At 42.0% G+C, this 18,821-nt stretch overlaps 1 long non-coding RNA gene across 1 annotated transcript in view; it reads right to left on the reverse strand.

The window, feature by feature from the left end:
• LOC111146908 overlaps nucleotides 1–18,821 on the reverse strand; it is a 35,937-nt gene that overhangs the window by 4,358 nt on the left and 12,758 nt on the right. The window contains exon 3 of the long non-coding RNA XR_002640570.1: nucleotides 915–1,223. This is a non-coding gene — a long non-coding RNA (uncharacterized LOC111146908). The remainder of the gene's footprint in view (nucleotides 1–914; nucleotides 1,224–18,821) is intronic.

Genomic DNA, 18,821 nt, shown 5'->3' on the forward strand with positions numbered 1-18,821 from the left:
ACACCACTGCCTGGCCTTTTAGACCTGGTCAGCTCATTTTTCTGTTGAACCACAAGGTTGTGGACCTGCAATAGATTTTAACGTGGTCCTACTATAAAATAATAATAATGATGACCCCTTAAATTTCCATAATACTCTACAGCTAATCTATAGTTTTCCACCATTTGACCTCTCAGCAAAGCCATGAAGTGGGCCAGGAAGATTACGGAGTCATCTGTTTTAGCGATCTCCTTGGGGAAGGGACAGTCTCAGTGAACCCTCACTGTAGGAGGTGGAACAGGAAGGAATTTTTTCCAGCTTCTCATAGGGCAGTCTCATAGAATCATTCTCTTTGCCCTTTATCTCAGCTGTTTTGACATCGGAAGACCAGAAATGGCTGCTGTATTGGGTGAAAGGACCCTTCCAGAATACATAATTGAACAGCTAAGGGCTAATTGTAAATACTGGCATACTTCATTTTGTCACACTTCACAGATGCTGTGTTTTTTACAGACTGAAGGTTTGTGGCAACCCAGTGTCAAGCAAATCTATAGATGTCATTTTTCCAATGGCATTTGCTTACTTCGTGTCTCTGTGTTACATTTTGGTAATTCTCACAAGATTTCAAACTTTTTCCTCATATTTGTTATGGTGATCTGGGATCAGTGATGATGATTTGCTGAAAGCTCAGATGAGAGTCAGCATTTTTAGTAATAAAATATTTTTAATTCAGACATATACATTTTTCTAAACATAATGCTATTGCATACTTACTAGAATACAATATGCTTATATACACTGAGAAACTAAAAAATTCATTTGCTTTGCTTTATTATAAGACTCACTTTATCATGGTGGTCTGGAACTGAACCCTTCATATCTCTAAGATATACCTAAGGCAAGCCATGAGGTAGACAAGGTATGAGTTCACTAACCTTATGCTGCTTGATTCCCTGGCTTTCAATGGTCAGTATTCCAGGAGACTTTATCTTGCCGGGAGACAGACACTATAAGTAGGCTATTGACAAATAAATGTGTTCCAGACATCTGTGGAGGCCAAGGGACTTTTCTCTGCATTGTCCATCTCTGTGTATTGTAACCCCAGGACAACTGGAATATGGCCACCATCCTCAGCCAAGAAGAGAGAATCCAGTAGCATTCTCCAGCTTTGATGTTCTGTGATGTGCTTCATGCGGTACGTCAGAGATCACAGTGAGAGCTCCAAACCAGAAATCTGAGGTTTCCTTGGGGAAAAGACAATTGGCTCAGGAAATGCAGTTGTGTGTCTTAAACAAAGGATTTTCTGGCTCTGAGGCCTGGCTCTGACTTCTGACATGTTCCCCAGGATCAAGCTCCAGGTCAGCCACCCCACTTGGAGTCATGGTCTCTGTTGGGCTCTGCCAAGCCTGGGCCCCCAACTTTGATAATGGATCAAGTACCTCAGCCCCTTCAGGACTGGGCTGTTCTTAATCTTTCCAGGTTTTCCAGGTAGCCAGTTTTCCTGGCCCCAAGCCCTGTTCAACAGCTGGGCCTTAATCACAGATCTCATCTCTGCTTCTTTTCTGTATTACTGCCCTTGACAACTTTTCCAGACTGCCGGTGACATCTCATTACATTGTCTTTCTACTTGTCCCTCCTCTAGAAGAGCTTTTCTCAACATTCTTGAGTACTAGCCCCTCCCAGATCATTCTCCATTATCCTGTCTTTTTTTCCCGATAGTACTGTGTAGAATCACCTTTTAGTTGTATAATTACTTATTTATTATCTGCCCCTCTTGCTCCTTCACTACCTCTTAGATCATAAGTTCTAGGAAGGCAGAGGTTGTTTTGTTTACACTGATTTCCAATTCCTAGGATAGCATCTGACCCATAGGAGGCTCTCAATAAGTATTTGAATGACTGAATCCTTAGGCTAACCTTCCTTTTACTTACTCGATCATTTCTTACATTGCCTTCCTCAGGGACCCCAAGAGCTACTGCTGTCTTAGTAGTACGTGTAATTTTGAGTTCCCACCAGCCTCTCCCTCCCAGCTCTACTGGGCCTATGCCAGGAGACTAAGCATCACATCTCCTGAGCTCCAAGTTTTCCTTCTGAAAACTTGCCAATATTGTCTAGACTTCTGTTTGAGTGCCTAGTTTTGACACATAGCCTTGTTCTTTAAAAAATTTTTTTATTTATTTAAGCAGTCTCTACACCCAACATGGGGCTCAAACTCATAACCCTGAGATCAAGAGTCACGTGCTCTACTGACTGAGCCAGCCAGGTGCCCAGACACATAGCCTTGTTCTTACCACCAATAGCTTTTCCTTCTTGACCTTTGGTTTCCACTCTGACCTCTGGCCTCCCTGGCCTGTACTATGTCTTCTCCCTCATCTTGCTCCCCCATCTTTTGCTGGGCCCTCCTTGTTCCAGCTCCTGCCCTTGCCGCCTGTGGTCCCAAACTGTCAAAGAGAAGTCAAGCATCAAGGGCAGTCGCATGTTCAACCTCTAATCTTTTTGTTTTTCCCTAGATTTTATTTATTTGTCAGAGAGAAAGAGAGAGTACAAGCAGGGGGAGTGGCAGGCAGAGAGAGAAGCGGGTTCCCCACTGAGCAAGGAGCCCGATGTGGAACTTGATCTCAGGACCCTGGGACCAAGATCAGAGTTGAAAGTAGGCGCTTAACCAAATGAGCCACCCAGGCATCCCTCAGCCTCTAATCTTAAATACGATCTCCAGATGAGAATTTCACTCTAGGATAACGCAGAATATGTCAGTCACTGAACAGTCAATAGCTCTCAAGTCTTGTGTTTATCTCCCTAGGGATGATTAATGTTGCCATTTTTTCACATTATTTTTTAATATGAAATAAAACAAGTTCTCAGAAAATAAATGTATAAAACACATGTGTTGTTTACTGAATCTAGCAAACATTTGTATAGCCACCACCCAGATCAAGAAATAAAATGACCCACAATCACGAACCACCCAGTTATACCTGGTCCCACCCCTTTCTCCTAGTGGGAACCACTGCACTGACTTCTGTGTTTATTTCTTCATTTTTCTTTCTAACTATACTACTTGTGTATATATCCCTAAAAAATAGAGTTCAGTTTTGTCGACTCTAAACTTTCTATGAATGGAAACAAAACCTGTATATCTTTTTGTGGCTACTCCTTTGATGGTGACTCTTTTGTATGAGAAAATTGTTCTTAAAATGCATGCCTATACTAGCAGGATCTAGCACGAATCATTATTGGTAGGTTTATTCTTTTTTCATTCCAGCCTTCTTTGGAATGTGAATTGCAATTTCCAGACAGAGTTTACTGCTATGTTTTCCAGATTGCTTGGTAGTAAACCCAACTCCAGTGTCCAAACCTTAACTCCCTCTGAGATGCTTATTACCTACCCCTTCAACCAAACAAAGAACATAAGATGCTTTCTTATCTCTACATTTGCACATTTATAGTAGAGATGAAAATTCTTAATGACTTGTGTTGGAATGTGGCATGTAAGTATATAAGCTCTTATTCTATAGAAAAATAGGAGAATTACTGAGGCCATTGTCCTATAGTAGGGAGAGAATGTGGAAGATTTGGCCAGTCTTGGATAAAAACATCCATGTGGAACAGCTCACCACTAATCCTTTGTGAAGAGAAGTTTTATCTAGGGCTTCCAAAAGGGAACAAACTAACACATTTCGAAGTACCCCAATTCTAAAGCACATTCATACCACTTAGAGAATATTGAGTAGCCTAATTCTGGAATATAGCAATTTTCAAAAAACAGTGATATGAATGAGCCCTTTGATTCAACCTAAATCTTTTGGAAAGCCAGTTTGTGCAATAGTTGTGTAAATCAGGCCGGAATGTATTCTCTGCCTAGAAATGAGTCCAGAGAGTCGCGTGCCTTGTTGGCCTTGTTCCAAAGTTGGCTTTCTGAATCAGTAGTATCACCCAAAATCGATTTCTAGGTTGGGAGTGGTCATTATGAGGCAAAGAATGAAAGAAGAGAAGAAAAAATAAACACCTCCCATTTTGGCCATCTGGTCAGAAGCTTCCACTGTGGTTCCAAGACATTGCATAAACCTACCCATTGTTCTGAGCTCATTCTTAGTCCATGGTAGGGTGGTTTGGCCCCCGTGCAGTTAAGTTACAGAGGGTTGCATCAGCAGGTTCTATTTCTTGCTCTTGCTCACAGCTGCTGAGGGCTGAAGATGAGTGTGTGTGTGTGTGTGTGTGTGTGTGTGTGTGTGTGTTAACAAAAAGGAATCTTGCTAGTACCTTTGGGGGAGGGGTGGGTCTTAACAAAATGCTCACTCTTATTTTCAGAAATAAATATCCAAAGGACGGAAAGCTCAGCCACACCAACACACCCTAGCCGCCTCTGTGTTTCTACCCCTTGCACAGCAAAATAGTCTCTTCCCAATAAGAGAGAGGAAGAGAGAAAGGCTGAGGTTATGCTCACATAACCATTTGAGGGTTTTCCCATACAGGAAAAAGGAGAAATAAAATGCAAAGCTGATGAGAACCTCTTGGTGCTCAGACCAGACCTCAGGGCAGGACCTTTGTTTCCCCAAGAGAAGTCTATCCAGGTGGCCCAGTGTTGGAAAGCCTGGGTGATGGCAAAAAGCAGTTGAAAACGGCCTGGTGGACCTTGTCATGTGACAGGGTCTTATAGCTTCTGGGGCTGGAGAGTCACACACAGAAGAAATAAGGGTAAAAGTCCCCTTGAACGAGGAAGTACAGGGTGTGCAATTTTGGAACTAATTTTACCTGTGCAAGCCAGGCACATACCCCACACGGGCTTGCGAGGTGCTTCTCTTTTGTCCTCTCCTCGTTGACTATCATCATATCAGAGAAAGAAAAACCCTGGCACAAAGTCAATGTGAGAAACAAAGGCAAAGGAAATGTAGCTTAAATGAACATCTCCTAACATCTTGCAGCCCACGAATATCTGAACATGCAGAGCGTGACCTTCCTGGAGGAGCTCATGGCTGCCCTTGTGCCTTCACGTTTGAAAGTAACCTTATCTTGGCCACAGCTGGCCCCTCAAGGTCCTGAGAGCCTTGTTTCCGGATTCCTTGGAGACTTGCGAGATCCCTAACTCCCAGTATTTAAAAAGTAGAGTCACTGCTCACAATCCCAGTATAGCTCTTCCTGCCCACAGATCCTGTCCCGTGAGTAGGGAAGGAGTCACGTTCCAGGCAGGAGAAATAGGAGGCCCCTGTCTTGGCTCTCAGACTGTTCTGGGCAGGTGGAGACGCTGAGACAGAGTGGAACGAGAGATAAGGGAACAAACTAAGACACACGCAGCTCAAGGCCGCAAGCTTCCCAGTCAGTTCTCCATAAAACACTGCCCCTAGAAGCCCTCAGTGGCAATCTCTTTGGACCCCTCTCACTCTAGAGAGCTTTTTTCCTTTCCTTTCTGTTCTCACCTTCACTTGATAAACTTCCACCTCACTTCACCCTTTTGTGTCCTCGAGATTCATTCTTTGACTCTGTGAGACAAGAACCTCATAATCCTGTAACACAGTGATTAGATGTCCTTCCCCGCCCCCTCCTGCCTCCTTCCTGTCCCTCCCCCAAATAGAACTTCGCTTCATTTCCATTTGCCCTCCTTAAAACCCAGTCCATATACATCCCCCTCCCCCAACATCCTACTCCAGCATGTACTACGGCTTGGGACATGGTTCCTTCCAAGTGCATTGGATAAGGATATTGAGATATTTGCTGTGGGTGGTGGTTTATAGTCCATGATTCTTGCCATTAACAGCTTCATCAGTAACATGGATCCTGATGAGGTGGGGGAAAGAAGCAGAAAAATGTCCCCCTTTAGCCCAGAAGGCTGGCCTATAGCCTGCATAGTTCTGATAAGGATCAAATACATCCTGGTTGCTACATTCTTAAAGGGTCTCATGACTGCCTGTACGTCTCATTGATGGTTAATATCAAACTGCATGATAAGCACCAGAAAAATCTTGCAAAAGTCATTTTACAAGTAGGAATTTGAAGAAGACATTTATGATCTCATACTCCCTGCACGTCCCCTCCCCCTTGAGCACTAAGCATAAAACCACCAGCTTCACAGAGTCAAGGTGCAGCTCTAGCATGGGGTCCTGTCCCCGTGCCACTAGAACAAATTTACTAAGTTGCACCATACAACATCTCAAGAACTCTTTCTTGACCCTCACACTCAGTGATCCAGCAACACAAACCAGCAGTGAGCAGAAGATATCTTGTGACCCCGTCTTCAGAGAACCAGGCAGAGCTCACAGCAGCGGTGTCAAGGAATGAGGGAGTGGCACAGGCCAGAGGGTGTGGCTGGGGCAGGGCAAACCTATGCGATGCCAGAAAGACATTTTTGATGGAAGAAAACCAAATGACATCTCACCTTTGGAAATAAAAGAGCTAGAAATGTTTAAAAGGTGTGGGAGAACATAAGGGAAGGGAAGAAAAAATAAAATAAGATGAAAATAGAGAGGGAGGCAAACCATAAGAGACTCTTAACTATAGGGAACAAAGCAGGGGTTGCAGGAGGGGAGGGAGCAGTGGGGAGATGGGGTAACTGGGTGATGGGCATTCAGGAGGGCACGTGATGTGATGAGCACTGGGTGTTGTATGCAACTGATGAATCACAAATTCTACCTCTGAAATTAATTTTTAAAACTTTATGGAAGGAGTTTACATTTAAATTAGTTTGAATATCCCTTTCATACAGCTGTAAATACAGATTTCTTCTCAAATCAGAATTCATTTGTCTCCAGCTCAGCAGGGCCAAGGGGAATAGCAATATACAGTAGGAATTGAGTTTCTTGAGGGAAGAATAATTCACTCATAAACAGGCTTTCACTTCTTTAGGATCCTCTGGGAATATGTGAGGGAACAACTAAATACAGGAATCAAGGTAATGTACCAAGTGTTTATCTTCATCAAACATGTCAGCGACCACATGACCTCCTTCAGGGGAAGTGAAAAAAGATTCGAGGTTCTTATTTGCTGTCGTTTCTCGTATGTCTGCCACAGGAGGAACCTAAACCGCCAATGTATTCTCTGCTGTCTGACAGTATAAATAGAGCTTGTGGGGCACCTGGGTGGCTCAGTGGGTTAAAAGCCTCTGCCTTCGGCTCAGGTCATGATCCCAGGGTCCTGGGATCGAGCACCGCATCGGGCTCTCTGCTCAGCAGGGAGCCTGCTTCCCTCTCTTTCTCTGCCTGCCTCTCTGCCTACTTGTGATCTCTGTCTGTCAAATAAAAAAAAAAAATCTTTAAATAGAGCTTGTAATACCCTTTGTATTAAAGAAGCGAATTATTTCCCCAGGAAGATAATATATGTTAGGCAGTACCTGAGAGGCATTTCCTTCCCTTCCATAAAAGGGAACCCAGCAGTAGGATGATAATTTTATCATCTGAAGCAGAGATCTTTGGTTAAATAAATCATGGATCAATTATGTGGTACGTGATTACACAAACACTCAAAATCAGGGTTTTTGAAAGCTCTTTCATGAATTGTAGGAATGTTGATGCTATTATATTATTTTTTAAATCTGGGCCATACTGTATATACAAGGAGGTTTTCTATTTTGTAATATATGTGTGTACATAATATATATATATATATATATATATATATATAACCTACATATATAACATATATGTACATATGTATGCAAAAAGACAAAGGAAATACAGCAAAATATTAAAAGTGGTTGTCTATAAGTTACAGGATTATATATGATTTAGAAATTTAGAGTATTCTTCCATTCTAACTATCCTACAATAAATGTATTTTTATTGAAAATCAGATAAAAAGCCCCACATTTTGAACACTTTGAAGAATTGTGACTCCCAAAGTGTCCATTATGTTTTCTGGAACATTCTCAAACACGATTAAAATAAATGTAGATAAGGTGAAGAAGATAAACTCGATCATTTTGCAAACCGCTTACTTTGGTTCCTTGGCCACATGCTATCCCAAGTCAGCAGCGCTGTCTGTAAACACCAGGCCCTGATAAATGCCGGAGCAGCTCAAGGTCCTCGTCCTTTAGTGGGTCGATGGTGCCATCATTGCCCAGAGGGAACTGGTGCTCAAGAGTATCTGAAGACACTTGTTTGCTTACAATTCAATTCAATACCCTCTCTAATGGTGAAAGGCCATGGGCTGGGGTTGCAAGGACTCTTCCTAGAAAGTCTAGAGGCCACCGTTCTGGCCCTGGCTCTGACTTGCACACACAGTGTGGGTTTAGACAAGGAACTGCACAGACCTGATCAGCCTAGGCTTGACTTCAGCTCAACCCGGACCCACGCAAAAGAATGACCAGCACTGGAAATGGGGACTACATGGGGAAATATGTGGCACTATATGGGCAAATAGGAAGACTTTCTTTCTTATGACTTAGATATCTTTAAAAGATAATCAATTTGGGGGCGCCTGGGGAGCTCATTTGGTTAAGCTGCCGACTCTTGATTTTGGCTCAGGTTATGATCTCAGGGTTGTGGGATGGAACCGTGCAGGGAGCCCTGGTTCCATGCTCAGCTGGGAATCTGATTCTGGATTCTCTCTCTCCTTCTCCGTCTGCCCTGTCCCCACCAAAATAAATAAATAAATCTTAAAGATAAATAAATAAACAATCAGTTGTTTAAAGCAAAGCCAGGACTTCACTAAATATTCATATTGTCTATTTAATTTTCATAATCACTGTATTTGAAGTATAGTCTTATCATGTACATTTTAAAGATGAGCAGACTAAGGCTTAGTGACCAGAGGTATTTTGCCCAAGGTCAAATAAACACATCTCTTATACTCCCTTGCTTTATGTCAATGACATAGTGCACAGTTTCATTGCAAAAAGTAGGTGGAAGAGGGGGAAATGTATTGAGTAATTGCTATATTTAGCTGCTTGAACAAATGCCTCTTTGTTTAAAAGAAAAAGACAGTTATTGGGACACATTACCATGTTACTCATAAATCTAAATATGAAAGTCTATAAAAAAGAATCATGTCTGATTCACAGAGAAGGAAATGCCCTGAGAGCCAATGGATCACGATAAGGACCAGTTGGCTTTATGAGAATTTACATGGCAAGCAACTGTCTTTTGATGGCAATAATGAGGGGAGAGAACAACGCTATAAAGGATTCTTTGTGTTTTAAACAGATTAGGTCGTTTATAATTTCCATTTGGATTAGAAAAAAAAAATGGATACAGGATAAGTAACATCTGTCCGCCTCCCCCACCAAGTAGAATGTTATTCAAGGAAAAGGATACATTAAAAAGAACACTCATTTTAAATCTATCCAATAAGTTTGACCATTCAAATCTGTAGGATGGGACCTGAGCCTTTTAAGCAGTGCACATGTTCATGAAACAATGTATAGATTTTCTCCTGCTTCAATAGTATCAATGAGAACCAGGGAAAATTGTGCATGTGTGTATGCGTGTGTGTGTGTGTGTGTGTGTGTGTGTGTGTTGTGTAGTCCTGGTGCAGCAACCAACTAACCGAAGTTTGTTTGAAAAAACTAACATTTGTTAGGTTCCTATAATGTATCTAGAAATGTACCACAAATATTCTTAAATATTTACATATTATCTAAAATACAGTGGTTTCTGAGAAATACAAATTTTGGTCATTCAGATGGCTAAATCGATTTCTTAGATATATTTGGTCTTTATCTATAATCCCCGAAAATGCTTCTGAGCCATAAACGTGAAATGGGAGTGTTGTTATTAATGAAGGTGACTATTGGACCCACCCAAGGGTGGGGGGCCTGGTTGCCAGGAAGACCAACCATGGGATTAAAGGTTTGGAACTTTTAGTCCCACCCCTGGACCTCAGAATCAGAGGGGGGAGAGGCGCAGGGGGTTAAATGAGCCAGTGGCCAATGACTTAGTCAATCATGATTATGTAATGAAGCCTCCATTAAAAACTCAAATTGGGCAGTATTTTGGTCTTTTTCAGATATTTCCTACACTTGGGATACCAGAATGCTTCCTCGGGCTACCAAACCAGCCCCCAGACTCCATGAGGACTGAGTTCCTTTGTGCAGGACAATCACTGTGTGCATCTGTTCCTCTGACTGTTCATCTGTAGCCTTATCCTATCCTTTCACAAACCGGTAAACATAAGTAAGCGTTTCCCTGAGTTCTGTGAGCTGCTCTAGCACGTTAATCCAACCTAAGGAAGACGTCTTTGGATCCTCCAGCCTGTAAGCAGCTGATCAGAAGCACAGGGAGCAGCCTCGGGCTTGAGATTGGCATGTGAAGTTGGGGAGAGAGGGGCTGGGCCGTCTTGTGGGACTGAGCCCTTAACCTGTGGAATGTGATGCTATCTCCCAGTGGATAGTATCAGAATTGAGTGAAATTCTTGGATCCCCTGATGGTGTCCCAGAATTTCTTGGTGTTGCATGTGGGGAAACCTGCCCCCAGGTTGAAATCAGCCTTAGGAACTCTAAAAGATGATCTCATTTAATCTTCATAAAAACCTATGTAATAGGTGTTATTATCCTTTTTTACAGATATAGAAAAAAGTTATAATGAGATTATAAGCACTAGTAATAAATAATAATCTAAGTATTTATTATATAAGTTGTACTAAACATCAGATTGCCTATTCTAATCTTCATAATCACTCTATTGAAGTAGATACTCTTATCATGCAGCACACTTTACAGTTAAGCACACTGAAGCTTAGAGAGCTTAAATGTCTTGCCTGATGTCATATAAACACTCAACATTGACACTATCTATTGTTTTGTTTCCTTGACAGAGTACAAACGTTAGTCCCCATTAATTCCTAGCCTATCTCTAAGAGATACATACCAATACCAAAGAGACACATTTCAGCAAGGTATTTTTTCATTTATGATAACCAGTAAAAGGCTGGCATAAAGAAGATCCCATGTCTTCACTCCCGAATCTCAGTCTACTAGGGGGGTGCCTCCTTCTCCTTAGTTTCCATGATGGGACATAGGCTAGTTTGGAACCCTCAGAAGTTAGATGCTGGGCTCCAGGAAGAATCTGATTGAACGTGAAGTGCTTGGGGGATGGTCCCTAAAGAACAGGAGTGTAAGGCAAAATCAGAACTTAGTTCCACTGCCCAAGAGAGCTATGATCATCACACCAGTAGGTACCTTCTCCATGCCAGACCCCGTGCTGAGATCTGGATGTCTATCCTGTGTGTTGCGTGTCATAAGCCCTGCGTGTTACTCACAAAGAAGGGAACTAAGGCTCAAGAGGCATCTGGCTCAAGGCATGCAGCTGGTAAGTGGCGAAGAGACAGGAGCCTGGAGATGTCACTAAACATAGCTCTGCGGCGTTTCAGGAAACTAAGCGGAAGGATGGCTGCGGGCTGAGGAAGAGAAACTGGCTTTATCCACCAGCCCTGTTTCAGCTTGTTTTACTGTTAACTGGAAAAGATTTAGGAGGGAACCAAAAACAATGCAAAGAAGACCTGGGAAAGAAAGCAAAATGGATTAGATGCTAGGAAGAAGAAAAGTTGGTGAATCAAATGTGTTACATAAATTGGTAGCTTGGAAAAAAACAGTTCAAGTAATATGTAAACTAAGAATCCTGGTGTCCGGGGCTTTCAGAAATTCTCTACCTTATCATCCTCTTTTCTAACAGTTTAATCCCATGGGTAACTGCACAAATGATGTTCTCGCATTTTATTCAGAAGACTTTCCTGGCACTACAAACCTTTAATGTCAGTAAGCTTGTTCTCAAGTTTGACTATGAATTTCTTGCTTAAAAATGTTTGAGGGGCGCCTGGGTGGCTCAGTCCCTTAAGCGTTTGCCTTAGTTCAGATCATGACATGACCCCCAGGGGCCTGGGATCAAGACCTGTGATGGGCTCCCTGCTCAGCGGGGAGTCTGCTTCTCCCTCTCCCTCTGCCCACCACCCCCGCCCATGTGGGTGCGTGTGCATGCGTGTGCGCCTGCTCGCTCTCTCTCTCTCTCTCTCTCTCTTGCACAGTCCTCTCTCAAATAAATACATAAATAATCTTAAAAGCAAAAAAACAAAAGGTTTGAGAAAGAGATGATCACTCCTGTGGGTGGGAGGGTCACATGATCCAAAATGATGCCCATGGATTCATCAGGAGCTCTCTGCACTAATACTCCATTTTCTTTCTGGGCTGCTTTTTAGTGGGATTCTAAAAGCGCAACTGAGGCCTCTTTTTTTGTTCTCTCTTAGAAATCATTAGTTGGGAAAGGACTGGTATTTTGCAATTGCAAATGTCTCTGCAAAATGAATGTGAAATTTAAGACTTTGTGAGTATTTGGATGGCTCTGAGTCATCATTCACGATACATTGTAAATCTCAACTAAATAGAAACTGTAGCTAATATAAGAGACATGGCTAAATTGTAGGTATTATTGAGTATATTACTTCAAATACCAGTTTTATCTTTTATGGTTAGTGCTTCCTATGTCGTGATTAAGTAATCTTAATTAGTCTCTAAATCACAAAGGTATTCTCTTATGTGTGTCTTAAAGTGGGATTTCTACTGTTCCACCTTTAAGGTCTGTTCACCTTAAAGTCTGTGATCCTTCTCAAGTTAATTTTTGTGTATTGTGTGAAGTAAAGGTCCAGGTTTAGTTATATCCCACACGGTATCAAACTGCCCACACACCAGTTACACGAAAGGGTCATCTTTCCCCCACTGAACTTCAGTGGCCGCTTTGTTGCCAATCAAGGGGCCAAGTGGCCATGTGCATCTGAGTCTGTTCAAACTCTCTTCTGTTCTATTGATCTATCAGTCAATGAAAGTCTTGAGCATTAGCTAGTGCATTATACTGTCTTTCTGAGGTTGGAAGGAAGAGAAGTAAGTTTAATGCAGCTTAATAGAGTAAATTATAAAACCATACATTGGATGCTTCCTGTGTACTGCACTTTATGCTCAGGACTTTATACTTATCATGTCACTTATACTATGCAGTGGCATGTGACTATGCTATATTGATGAAACAAAGGCTTGACAACTCCTGTGTTTCTCTCTGCAATATCAATTTAAATGGACCTAATTTATTTCTCTGCAACTTTCCTTCACATCTCTAAATCATCCAAACCAAGGCACGATGGTCCTTTTTGAAGAATCAAATGTTCTTGGCTTGATGTTGACCTCGAGAAATGGAGAGGTCAGTCCTGCTCAAGACATTGGGAAAAAGGAACTTCAAAGCTTCTTTGTAAATAAGTGCACATGGAGAGCAGGACGAGACAGGGAGTTCTGAGCTGAAAGTGCAGTGAGTCTGAGTAATGGGAGTAATGGTCCAGAACAAGCAAAGGGCTCAGAAAGAATGACGAAGAATGTTGTCACAATGTTCTCTGCTCAGGCTATTAGGTCGCCCCAGGAAAACACAGAACTATTTGAAGATGGAAAAGAGCTTGGTGTGCGCCCTCCAGCCACTCCCTTGCCTTTTTCCAGGCTCTGAAAAAAACTCCATGGTGGATGCTTACAAGTGATTCTGTTCAGATTTGCTACTCAAAGTGTTGTCCACAGCTCAGCAGTCCTCGTAGCACCTCAGAGCTTGTTGTAGCATCTGGGGCTCAGCCTGAGAACTACTGGGTTAGACTCTGCCATTTTTCAACACTCAAGGGGATTCCCATGCACATGAAAGTTGGACAAGTTAAGACATTAATATCAGCAAGAAAGGAAAATGCAAACATCCCCAAGGTTCCCAACCCGATCATGTCCCATTGTTCAGAACCCTGTTCTGAACAGCCCTCAGGCTAAGGCTCTAACACCTTAATGTGGCTTTAGACTCTCACCTCCAGCCTCCTCCCTTCCCTCTTCCCTCTTGTGTTCCCTGCCAAGATCAACCTAGAGCAGCAACAGGAAACTCCTAGGCTTTCTTTTTCTTCTTTGGGTTGCACCTATTTCTGCTCATTGAAACAGGACTGTCTTAAAGCCAAAGAAACACAGCACGAGTTGGGAACAATGACCATAAGAAAAGTGGCCCCATGGCCCAGAGGAGCCCAGTGAACGTGCATATGGCTAGATCAGTGCATCAGCTCTGTTCGTGGCTGAATTCAAGAAGCAGAGGCCTCCCCAGGAGGACTCTTAAGTCAGCAACTTTCAATTAATGACATTGTTCAAGGGACCTTTTTGTTTACACTGGGTTTGATTCTCTGACAGAAGCTCCAACTCCAACAGGACTCTTGGGAGCCCTTTTTAGTAGGCCAACTGTTGTAATGATTCATTGAAACATCTACTTGTCTCTCCTGCAAACAGGCCTAGTGTTGCATGTTGTACGAGATATGGGTGTCAGCTGTGTTGACAAGAATGTCACAGGCTCTCTCACCAGCCAGCCTGAAGAGCTTCCTCACACCACAGAGTAGAAATGAAGCTTCCTTTTGTGAGGGAAGTCGCTACTGTCTGCTAAGACTGATGTTGATTTTTAAATCGAATCTACATTTTCTCTGGAAGCAGAAGAGAGAACCAGGTATTATCTTCACAAATTTCTCTGTTACTTCAAGTTGGTATAATTTAACTACCAATTTCTTGATAGCAGGGGCATTCATTCACAACTAGCTAGAAAAAGAGAGATGGTTATCCTTGAAGTTCCAGGCAATCCAAGATACACCAATCGTGGCTCACAGACTCTATATTTTGTCAAAATTTATTTATTCAGCAGATATTTTTAAGAGCTTCTATTATGTTCAAAGCACTTTAATGATTAGAGAGAAAAAAATTAAGATATTTTCAATGGAATCCAGGAAACCACTTGGTTTACTGCCTTGCTGCTCCAAAACCTGCATTTCATCAGTGCAACCAAAATCACTCAGTCTCTTGGGGTCTGTAACTTAAAACAACACAAATTTATTATCACGCAGTTCTGGAGGTCAAAAGCCTAAAATGGGTCTCACGGAGTAAAAATCAAGGTGTCAGGAGAGCTGTGTTCCTTCTGGAGGCTCTACGGAAGAATCTATTTCCTTGTCTGTTCCAGCTTCTAGAGACGGCCTTCATTCTTTGGCTCCTAGTCTGTTTTCATCTTCAAAACCAAAAATGGCTGGCTGGATCCCTGTCCCATTGCATCACTCGGACTCTCCTGCCTCCCTTGTTTCCTTATAAGCACCCTTGTGATTACACTGGGACATGTGATTGGTTCGGGATAATCTCATCTCGAAGTCAGTTGATCAGTGACCTTAATTCTCTCTGCAACCTACATTCCCCTGATGCCATGTAACATGACATAAAAGGTTCTGGGGATAAGGATATGGATGTCTTTGAGAGACAATTACTCTCCCTTTTACAACTCGCTGGAGTTGATTTAATATTAAAATTAGTGATCAAATTCACTGGAGATTACTATGTAAGGAGGAATGATCATTTATTACTATTTACTATGACAAATTTAACTTTGGGGGAATCGAGTAGGTGGGAATGCCCATGATGTCTGGTCAGCATCTTCCTTGCCTGTAGGCAAATTGATACAGAAAATCTACTTTTAAATAGAAACCAGCATGAAGGGCATGAAATTAGAACATCAAATCAAGTTGAATGGCTTAATGGCTGCTGGTTGGTATTCACTTTACTGGCACATTAAAAGACTGTAACTTAATGTGGCAAAATAATTGATTGAGGACTTTATTTGTATTTTGTTGTTCGTGATAATTTCTTGGAAAATGCATTTGTTTTATTCTTCATGCTTTGCAGAAAAATCCAAATGACCAAGACCACGGTTCTCCCATCTCCCTGAAGGAGGTCAGTAGGCCTTTAAGTACCTCAGGGTGTAATTAGGAGATTTTGTTTTTAACTTAATTGTGATTGTGTGTTATGTCAAGCAGAGAGGCAGAGGGTGTCTGAGTGGAAAGTGGCTTCTTCAAAGAGAAGAGTGTATTAGTTTTAAATGGGAAGGGCAAAGAGGGTCTGTGAGAGAGGGACAGACTCTCTGAAGGGGCAGCATTTGAATGCTGAGTGACTGAATCCCTAAGAGCCTGGCAAAGGATCTTCACACCCACACTTGACATACAGGGATGGGACTGTTCAGATCAGTAGTTTTCAAAAATGAGAATCTCTGCAGTGACCTTGATGGAAGAAACCAGAAATCTTTCCTCAGATGTTACCTAGGTACCTGAGCTCTTGAAAAACTCTAAGGTGGGGGTGAGGCTCTCCAGCACATGGCAGATTTTTCTTGCTACTTTTTCAAGTAGGGATACAGAGTCAACTTAATTTGATTTGGAAAAAATTTTAGTTAAACGAGGTAACTTGTTTTGGTATCCAAGTTATAGAGAAATATTTCTACCAGCCACACAGGATTTAATCTAGGTGTTTCAGCCTTTCCTTATCAAACATTCCATGTGGAAATGATCTTAGGAATTGTCTAAACATGGCTAGAAGGCTACCAGAAAGGCTAATGAAATGTCACGCAAGAAACACAGAAGTATCAGGTCAGTGCTGAGAGGTCAATGTGAAAAATATAAGTGGTAGATGGCTTGGGGTATAAAAGTAGGAAAATATGAAGGATGTTCCCAGAGCAACTGGTACCATTGAGGGTCTTAGGGTAATTGAGGCACGAGTAAGAGAAGAGACTGTAAATTGGGTTCAGATCACCGTAGAGAACACTTTAAATGTCGACTAAGAAACCGAATGTCGGAAGCTTCAAGTGTTCCCAAGCATGAGATAATCTTAGCCTGATGTCTTTCTCTTCTGTAGGGTGGCATTCAAATCACACCCCACAAGCTACACAAGCAGTTAACAAATACATGGAACACCAGAAACATGTGAAGCACAGGACCAGGCCCATGGAAGGGGATTGTGGGGGAGGAAGTTCAGAATGGACAAAGGTCCTCCTGGGTCCACAATCTAGAGTGCAAGGCAGATTATAAAAAACTTAATATTTTTGTTCTAGAGGGGGAGGAGCAAGATGGCGGAAGAGTAGGAGACCGAAATATCATCAGGTCCCAGGAGTTCAGCTAGATAGTTATCAAACCATTCTGAACACCTACAAACTCAACAGGAGATCAAAGAGAAGAAATGCAGCAATTCTAGGAACAGAAAATTGACCACTTTCCAGAAGGTAGAATGTGTGGAGAAGTGAATCCAAGGCAATGTATGTAAAGAGAGACCACGGGAGTAAGGGCTGGCTCCTGACAAGTGAGAAAGCAGCAGAGCACAAAACTGGAACTTTTAGAAGTCTGCTCCACTGAGGGACATTGCTCCAGAGGCTAAGTGGGAGGATGGAGCCCCCGAAGGGACAGTGTGGTCTCAGGACCCATAGGGTCACAGAAAGACCAGGGGTGTCTGAGTGTGTCAGAGCCCCCTGGTATTGGAGTGAGAAAGCTGACTACAGAGACAGAGCTGAGCAGTGGGCTCTCAGCTTGGAGTTACCTTAAACCACCGTGACCTGAGGCACAGCTGGCCACTACTCTTCCATCAGGGACCCCACAAGTAGCAGATACAGGGAGACTCACCTTCCTCCTCTGGGAGGAGCGGCACAGGAGCAGACTGCAGGAATCGGCTGGCTTTGGAGACTCCAAAGGGGGCTGTGTGCCAGGGATAGAAATGCTCAGTCACAGGCCAGGTGAGCATGGAGCGTGGCTGGAAACCAGGGAGAGGGGAAGGATTGACTGCTTTTCTCTGAGGGCACACTGAGGAGTGGAGCCCTGGGCTCTCAGCTCCTACAGGGCCGGAGATTAGGAGGCTGCCATTTTCATTTCCGTCCTCCAGAGCTCTATGGAAAGTGTTCAGGGAACAAAAGTTCCTGAGAACGAACCCAAGCAGATTACTTAGCCAGGCCCCGAGCAAGGGCAGTGCAATTCCACCTCCCACAAAAACATTTGAGAATCACTGCAACAGGCCCCTCCCCCAGAAGATCAGGAAGAACATCCAGCCAAGACCAAGATCACCAATTAATGAGAACTGTGGAACTCCAGAGCTAGGGGAAAGCAACACATAGAATTCATGGCTTTTTCCCCATGATTCTTTAGTCTTTCAAAGGTAAATTTTTTAAATTTTATTTTTTAATTCTATTTTTAAACTTTCCCTCTTTCCTATTTTAACCTTTTTAAACTATTTTATCATACCTTTTTAAAAATATTTTTTAAATTGTCATTGCTATAGTCATATTCTATCCCTTCATTGTATTTAACCTTATTTTTTGTATACATATAGGGGTTTTTTTTTCCTTTAAAATTTTGGGATACAGTTTCTTCTAATAGATCAAAATACGCCTGAAATCTAGCACATGGCTTTTTTCTAGTCTCTAGCCTGATCACATTCTTTCCTCTTTTTTTTTTTCTTTTTCCAACCAACTTCTTATCTTATTAATTCCTTTTTTAGAATCTTTTAAAATTTTCATCTTTACAGTCATATTCCATCAATTCATTGTGTTTACCCTTATTTTTGTGTATATATATAAGTTTGTCTTTCTTTAAAATTTTGGGAAGTAGCTTCTTTTAACAGACCAAAATATACCCCAAATCAAGTGTGTGGCTCTGTTCTATTCACCAGTTTAAAATATATATATATATATATATATATATATATATATATATATATATATGTTCTTTTTTTCACCCTTTTTCTCCCCCTGGTTTTGGCTCATTTCTGATTTGGTTAGTGTATATTTTTCTGGGGTCATTGCTACCCTTTTAGTATTTTGTTCTCTCATTCATCTGTTCTTATCTGGATAAAATGACAGGGTGGAAAAACTCACCTCAAAAAAAAAAAAAGAACAAGAGGCAGTACTGACAGCTAGGGACCTAATTAATACAGACATTAGTAATATGTCAGAACTAAAGTTCAGAATGATGATTATCAAGGTGCTAGCTGGGCTCAAAAAAAAGCATGGAAGATACTAGAGAATCCCTTTCTGGAGAAATAAAAGAACGAAATCTAACAAAGTTGAAATCAAAAAGGCTATTAATGA

This window comes from Enhydra lutris, unplaced genomic scaffold (genome assembly GCF_002288905.1).
Source record: "Enhydra lutris kenyoni isolate GAN:26980312 unplaced genomic scaffold, ASM228890v2 scaffoldscaffold15, whole genome shotgun sequence".
NCBI lineage: Eukaryota > Metazoa > Chordata > Mammalia > Carnivora > Mustelidae > Enhydra > Enhydra lutris.